Genomic DNA, 7,814 nt, shown 5'->3' with positions numbered 1-7,814 from the left:
TTCTCATCTGTAAAATGGGAATAACTCCAGAATTCCCTTTATTTCCTTCTCCTCCTCCCCTCTGGGTTGAGGGGGAAATCAGGAGGTCAGCAACATATGATGCTGCACTTCTGTGCATGCAGGAGGACTCCAGGAAAGAAGAAGGGCATAGAGATTACAATGACTCTGCAAAACTTCTTAAGCAAGAGAGGTGGAGGAGCCTTGAGCTAAAACTAAAGAGCAGGTAAAACTTGAAAAGGTTCAAGGGACACATTGAGGAATAGAAGAAAGTATCCTGGTAGAGAGATGACTGCAAAGCTTCAAGGGTCAACACACAAGCTGTTGTAGTACAATGAAAAGGAATTGGAAGCATGTGCTCCTTGAGTGATAATAATAATATAATCACCATTTACTAAGTATTTATGTACCAAGTACTGTTTTGCATGCATTACCCTCTTTAATCCTCACAGCAACCCCACAAAGAGGTTATATTGTTATTCTTCCTCATCCTCACCCCAGCCCACTCCTGGTAATGAGGACTGGACCTAGGGGTGCTCCACCACTGAGCTACAACAACAGCCTTTTATATATTATTTTTAAGTATTGAGTCATGGTCTCACTATGTTGTCCAGGCAGGTCTCAAACTTGCAATCCTCCTGCCTCAACCTGTTGAGTAGCTAGTATTACAGGTGTGCCTTACCATATCTGACTTATTATACTTAAGGAAATAAACTTACAGGTGCTCCCATTTCAAGCTCCAGCACTCAGACTCTGAACCCAAACTCTTACCTCCTATGAAATTCTGCTCCTGAATTTTGATTAATCACTCAAAAAATCAAAACTGGAATAAGATGCATTAAACTCAGTAGTGAGGCACAAAGTCACTGAGCCCAGACTGCCTTCGCATTATTTGGGTAACCCTGGGCAAATTATTCAGTCAGTCACTCAGACTCAGTTTCCTCACCTGTGTTCTGGGGATAATAACAAAGCCTATCTCCTATGGGTAACCCCAGTCCTAATGGTAAAATTTATGCAAATGATTCATGTATGAGGGCTCAGAACTATGCCTGATGTGCAATAAACAACCAATAAATACTAGCCATCTTCAGCGACAGGGACAAGTCAAGTTTTCCAGTTGTTACCCTACTGGATGCCACTGCAAATTCTTTGTTGGAGCGAGACAGAGCATAAATCAATCAAAATTCTCCTGAATAACTCACTTAAGGAAGCCCATGACTTGCCTTACTCCAAAGAGGACAGAAGTGAAATCACTTTAGATAAGAAATCTCTCTTCTTGGACTGGGAATTTAGCTCAGTGGCATCGCCCTGCCTCACAAGCGCAACGTCCTGAGTTCGATCCCTGGTACTCCCCCCACCCCAATTCTCTTCCAACAACCCAAGACTTCAGCAGCAGAAAGAGTCTAGATAGGAGTGACTTTGGAAAAATCAGGATTAGTGAATTTAGTATGTTCCATTGGGATACTGGATTTCTTTTGGGAGACTAAAGACAGGTCACTTTGCTTCTGTGAGCTTGGTTTCTGTACTTGCAAAATGGGGATGACAATATTGACCTCTCAGGGTTGGAGTGACAACTAACTATACCTTAAAAACTAATATTTTTATGTATAATGTCATCTAGTTCTCACTTTAGTACTCTTCTTAGTCACTAAACAGGATGTGGTCATCTGGTCTGGGGTTGGGGGGGTTACCATCCTCCCCCATCTGAGTCTCTGTCTAGGGTTTGGGTTTGAAAAGAAGCTTCATTAGTAACTGGATAATTCTGTGGGAGTCCCCCAGCAGAGGTTCCACCCCGCCGGGGAGTAATTCTAGGAAGGTAATGTGAGCTGGGAGAGGCTGGAGACCCAGCTTCACATTTATTTACTCTGACAGCTAAATTGGTGAGCAAGGGGGAAATCAGATGAAAGCCATTTCAGAGTAAATACTAAATACAAAATTTAAACATTCAGATTGTGACAAATGGGGAGGGAGCAAATGGGGAGAGAGACAGGCAGCAGCCCCCTCCTGAGCCGAGGACCCTACCCTCACCTTGTCACTTTCCTGGGCATTTCCTGTTTGAAGAAAGGGCATAGAATGGGGAACAAACTGCATGACCCTAGGCCAGCAATTCACTTCTCCCGGACGCAGTATTCTTGGTGGTGAACTGTGTGTGTTGTTTGAATCAGATGCTATGAGAAGTGATGGACCGAGCCTTAGAGTAAGAGACCTGTGGTCAAATCCCAGCCCAGTCACTTCCTGGTTGAGTGAAAATGGAAAAGTCACTTAAGTTATCAGAATCCCAGTTTCCTCAGCTTTGGAGACAGTAGCAACTTTAGAGGCATGAATGAGATGATCAGTGAGAAAAGGCTTTTTGGACCTCCCAGTACATTGCAACTGTGTCACCCCAAGTTCCCCTCCAGTTTGGACATCCACTGATGTCGGTAGACATTTATGAAATATTTGCTCCATGCCAGGTCCTGTGCTAGGCACAGAAAACACAGAAGAAGCTGTCCTGGTCCCTGCCACAAGGAGCCCACCATCTACTGGGGGAGAAGAGCCAGCAAAGCAGTGTGGAATGACAGGTGCTACAATGGGTGCTATGGAAGCAAAAAGGAGGGCACTTAACCTAGCTCACAGGTGGGGTACCAGGAAAGGACTCCCAGAGGAAGTGACTTCTCAGGAAGTTCTGGAGGAAGAGTTGGTGTGAGGCAGGCAAAATTGAGGGGGAGTTGGATCAGGATGAAGAATGGATGCCCAGTAACTCTTGGGGCAACATTAGGCTGGGGAAGCAGGTAGGAGCCAGAGGGTAGAGGGCTGAGTGGTGGACTGAGGAGTTTGGCTTCAACTTGAAAGCCTGGGTTTGCAAGCCAGCAGCTCCACAGGAAGCAGGATCCTGTTCTCTGCCAATGAATCATGACACCATGTTAAGGCTTCTGTTAGCTCAAGTTGTCAGCCTGACTCTGTTACACACTGGCTCTGGGCTCTAAGGTAGGCAACAAACTCCAGGAGCCTTAGTTTCCTCAACCATAAGATGAGTATCAACAGAGAACCCATTTACAAGGGCTGGGATGATTCCAGGAGACCAAAATGCAACTTCGAGTTAAGAACTTGGCACTGGCCCAGCATCCCGTAAATTCTTAGTCATCCAAAACCATTGTCATCACTAAGAAGAGGATGTGATGCGTATAAAGAAGGCACTAGTTAAGAAGGGAACTTCAGAGGTCACATGTCCCCTCCTGAGAGAATTCTGCACTGAGCACACTATTCAAAATAAGTCTTCCCTATTGATCCTTTTTTTCCAGCAGAGGGTAGGTAAAACTTAAAAATAGCTGGACTGAAATAAGCCTTGCATAGCATGCTAAGGAATTTCAACTTGAAAATATAAACTGTGAGGGGCCATCAAAAGCCTTTAAGCACGAAAGTGACATGGGCACGTTGTGGGGGCGTTGTGGAAAGATGATGTAAGCAGGTGGCTGGAGGGTAGATTTGAAAGCTGTGAGTCCTTCACTGAGGCCTGAAAGTACTGAAATAATCTAAGGGAGAGATGATGAGGTAGCTACAGGAGCAAGGAGGATGGAGAGAAAGAATATAGTTAAAAGGTAATTATGTATCACTTTATTATGTTATGTGTGATCACATACCATAAAACTTTATTTCCATCTCTCTAGCCTCCTACGTAATCTACTTTACATACGTGATAATGTTATATAGAATCATATATATTTGTACATATTTATATTATGATTCTGTAGAATGTATTTAAGAATATATGTGTATGTACTCACATATGTAAATATAATTTTACATAATACAACTTTAATATATGATTCTACATAATATCATATATAAATTTATAAAGTGGATTATTTAGGAGGCTGGATATGGAGAACTGGGGAGTGGAAATTGTCAAAGGTAGCTACCAGGTTTCTAAATTTTTTTTTATGTAGCTTTCTTTTTTTTTTTCCTGAGACAGGGTCTCGCTACATACTTCAGGCTGGCCATGAACTCATGGTGATTCTCCTGCCTCAGCCTCCTGGGTGCTGGAATTATAGGCATACATCACCATGCCCAGTTCTAAAGTTTAATTTAGGTTTTTTTCATTAGGTTGTTCCCAAAGCCATGGAGCACAGGAGCAATTGGGGAGGGCCAAGGGTGGTTAATGAGCTCAATTTATGTGGCGGTGCCTGGGAGTGAACTGGATATGTGGAACTGTAACTCAGAATGAGGCTGGAACTGGAAGAGGGAATTCAGTGTGAGATTTCACAGAAGACAGGATTTAAACCACCTAGGAGGGAGACCAGAGTTGACTTGTCTGTTTTCTGGGAGGTAACTTGCCCCTGAGGCTCATCTTATTTCCAGTCAGAATCATTTTTCAAATACTAAAGTGTATTGTATAGTGACACATCCTGAAACAGAACTGGGTATGTAAGGAGCAGAAAGGTAATAACTCTCTTGGGCTGATCCTTGAGGATAGGTAGGTATCTGTGAGAAGAATGGTTGGATGGGGTGGGTAGAAAAGACTTTCTTTTCTTTTCTTTGCTTTGCTTTTCTTATTTTATTTTATTTTTTTGCTGTACTGGGGATTGAACTCAAGACCTTGTGCTTGCCAGGCAGGTGTGGTACCACTAAGCTATACCCTGAGCTACATGGCCCTAGAAAAGACTTTCTAGATAGAAAGAACGTCTTGTACAAAGGTGGGGGTCTTGGAGATTCTCTCATGTTCAGCGCATTATTCTGGTTTGGGAAATGCATATCACAGAATGCCTTATAAACCTGGCTTTCCTTATGGGTATAGGTTTCAGGAGTGTTGCAACTCCTTTTATAATTAAATCTCAAGCTGTCTTACTTTAGGGTTTTGTTCTTCCTCTGGTCCTCTTCTTAAGTGCTGGACCTGGCTTATGTTTTAACATCTTTCAGTGCTCAGAGCTTCCTCTGGGAAATCATCTACACCCTCACCTGCTGTCCCCAGCTGTATTAGGGTCCTGTCCTCTGCTCTCCTATAGCTCCCAAGTCTTCCCCTTATCGTGGTACGTGCCAGTGTGTGGGGACCATGCTTGATCTTTACACCCTCCATACCTGGCACGTGGCAGATGCCCAGTCTATGTCTGAGGGGTGGATAAATTTCCTTCCTATGAGATCACTCACCAGAAAACTTCTCAAATGGGGAAAGGTCTGTTTTCAGGATAGGAAGGCTAAATTTTTTTTTTTTTTTTTTGTACCGGGGATCGAACTCGGGTCCTTCCGCTTGCAAGGCAGGCGGCGGAACCACTGAGCTAAATCCTCGGCCCCGGAAGGCTAAATTTTAAAGTATTTTTTTTAGCTTAAGAAGGTCACAGGGACATTCAAATTAAAATGCCATTAGCATAATCAGTAATCCTAGCCAAGCAAGACTGAATGCAGAGGAAAGAAATATAGATCCGTGTCTTGGGGCAGATTCTTATGGATTTTTTTTGTGTGTGTGTGAATCTGGGATTCAAATCTCTCTCCAGAGACTACTAAGGAGAGCCTGCCTGAGAATGAAACCAACCCAGAGGGAAACACAATCAAGAGAGAGGTTCCTGGCTGTGGCATTTGAACACCTGGACTTTTCAGTTACAAGAGCCAATAAAATTTCTGTCATAAGGTAGTTGGACATGGACGGAAAGAATCCTGGCTGATTGCTCACATACTGGGGCTAGAAGTCTAATTTGGGCACATCCGATGCCAAAAGTTCTTAGGGGTCCGGATTCCTCACATGAACAATATGTTAATCAGTTTTTCATGGCTGTGACAAAATACCTGTGAAAAACAACTTAAGAGAGGAAAGATTTATTTTGGCTCACGGTTTTAGTCCATAGTCTTCTGGGCCTCCATTGTTTCTGGCCTGAAGTGAGGCAGAATATCATGGCAGCAGGGAAGGAGAGAGAGAGGAGGAGGAGGAGGAGGAGGAGGAGGAGGAGGAGAGAGAGAGAGAGAGAGAGAAAACAAGGTATACCCTTCCAGTTATACCCTCAGTGACCTACTTCTTCCAACTGGGCCTCACCACTTGACAGCCCATTCAGCTATGAACTCATCAATGAATAATCCACCCAAGTTTAGCATCTTCATGATCTAATCACTCTCCAAAAGCTCCACTTCTGAACACATGAACCTTTGGGGAGACATTTTTGATCCAAACTGTAACAGACAATGAAGGGATTTACAACCTATTGCAGTAGTGAAGCTACTAAGTTGAAATAGCCAATTTCCTATCCCAAAAGATGTATAAGGGTTCAGAGACGGGAATAAGAAACAACAATAATACTCATATATCATTCTGCCACCTGTCTGTTGCTTTTATTTTCTGCAGTTACTAGAATTTTTGATAACACAAAGACTTTAGTGCCTTCCTTTCTTTCTTTCTTTCTTTCTTTCTTTCTTTCTTTCTTTCTTTCTTTCTTTCTTTCTTTTTGGTACTGGGGATCAAACTCAGGACCTTGCACTTGCAAGGCAGGCACGGTGCCACTGAGCTAAGTTCCCAGCCCAGATAACACAGAGACTTAAAAAGACATTTCCAGTAATGGAATACTTTAGAGCAGGGCTTGTCAAGCTTTATAAAGAGACAGATAGTATTTTAGCCTTTGTGAGCTATACATTTTTTTATATAAGTAGCTGAATATGTTATTATACTGAGAAAACAGTTGTAGTATTGTCAATGCATGGACCTGTGTTCTAATAAAACTTCCTATTTTATGGACACTGAAATTTGAATTTCTTATTATTTTCATATGTCACAAAATAGTATTCTTTTGACTTTTTTCCTCAACCACTTAAAAAATGTAAAAAGCATTACTTGCTTGTGGACTGTACAAAAAGAGATAGCACAGGCCAGTCTGCCAAAGCAATGTGCACTTCACATGTGTTTGCATGTCTGGCTTCTACCTAAAGCTCTCTTTATTGTGTCAGTCAGTTTTATGATACTATAAGAAAATGCCTGAAGAAGGCTATTTATAAAGAAAAGAGAGGTTTATTTTGGCTTATAGTTTTGGAGGCTCTTCCAAAGTTGAGGGCCTGCCTCTAGTGATGGCCATCTTGCTGGCAGAGTCCTCGGGCATTACACAGCCATAGACAGGTAATGAATATGTGTATGTATGTCCTCTGCTCTCTCTTCCCCTTCTACAAAGCTACCAGTATGAATCATGGGGATTCCACCCTTATGATTTTACCTAATCCTAATCCCCTTCTAAAGGCCCTACCAGTAAACGACGCAGTGTTTAGGTTTCTGTTCTCGTCCTCTCAATCCTTCACAATGGGTATTAAATTTCTATACATGAACCCTTGAGGGACACACTCAAATCACAGCACCCATTAACTACATAGTCCGGGCCAAACTATTTTGTCTCACTGGTTTTCCATTTTTTCCACCTGCACAATGAGGGCTATTGAGATGGTCTCACAAGACCCTTGAACTCCCAAACACAAGGATTCTGATATTTAATCCAACAAGTATTTATTGATCATACCAGGCAGTGTTTTAAGTTCTGGTGAATCAGCAATGATATAGTTTCCATTTATTTTTGTTTTTGTTTTTTTGGTACCGGGGGTCGAACTTGGGACCTTGCGCTTGCAAGGCAGGCGGGGGAACCACCGAGCTAAATCCCCGGCCCTTGTAGTTACCATTTATATTCAACTTACATTCCAATGAAGAGACAAAATCAATTTATATATGATGTTGGGTAGTGATAAATTCTATTTAGAACCCCAAGAGGCAAGGATTGTGAAGTGACAGAACTATGATTTAAAAAGGGAGAGCAGGGACATATCTTAATCACTGACATTTGAATAGAAATGTGAATTAAAGAATAAAGTGGGCTCTGTGG

This window comes from Heterocephalus glaber, unplaced genomic scaffold (assembly GCF_053883595.1).
Source record: "Heterocephalus glaber isolate CG9 unplaced genomic scaffold, H.glaber_assembly_v1.0 deba00001479, whole genome shotgun sequence".
NCBI classification, from domain to species: Eukaryota; Metazoa; Chordata; class Mammalia; order Rodentia; family Bathyergidae; genus Heterocephalus; species Heterocephalus glaber.
The sequence above is the reverse complement of the archived record's forward strand: the minus strand, read 5'-3'. Positions refer to the sequence as shown.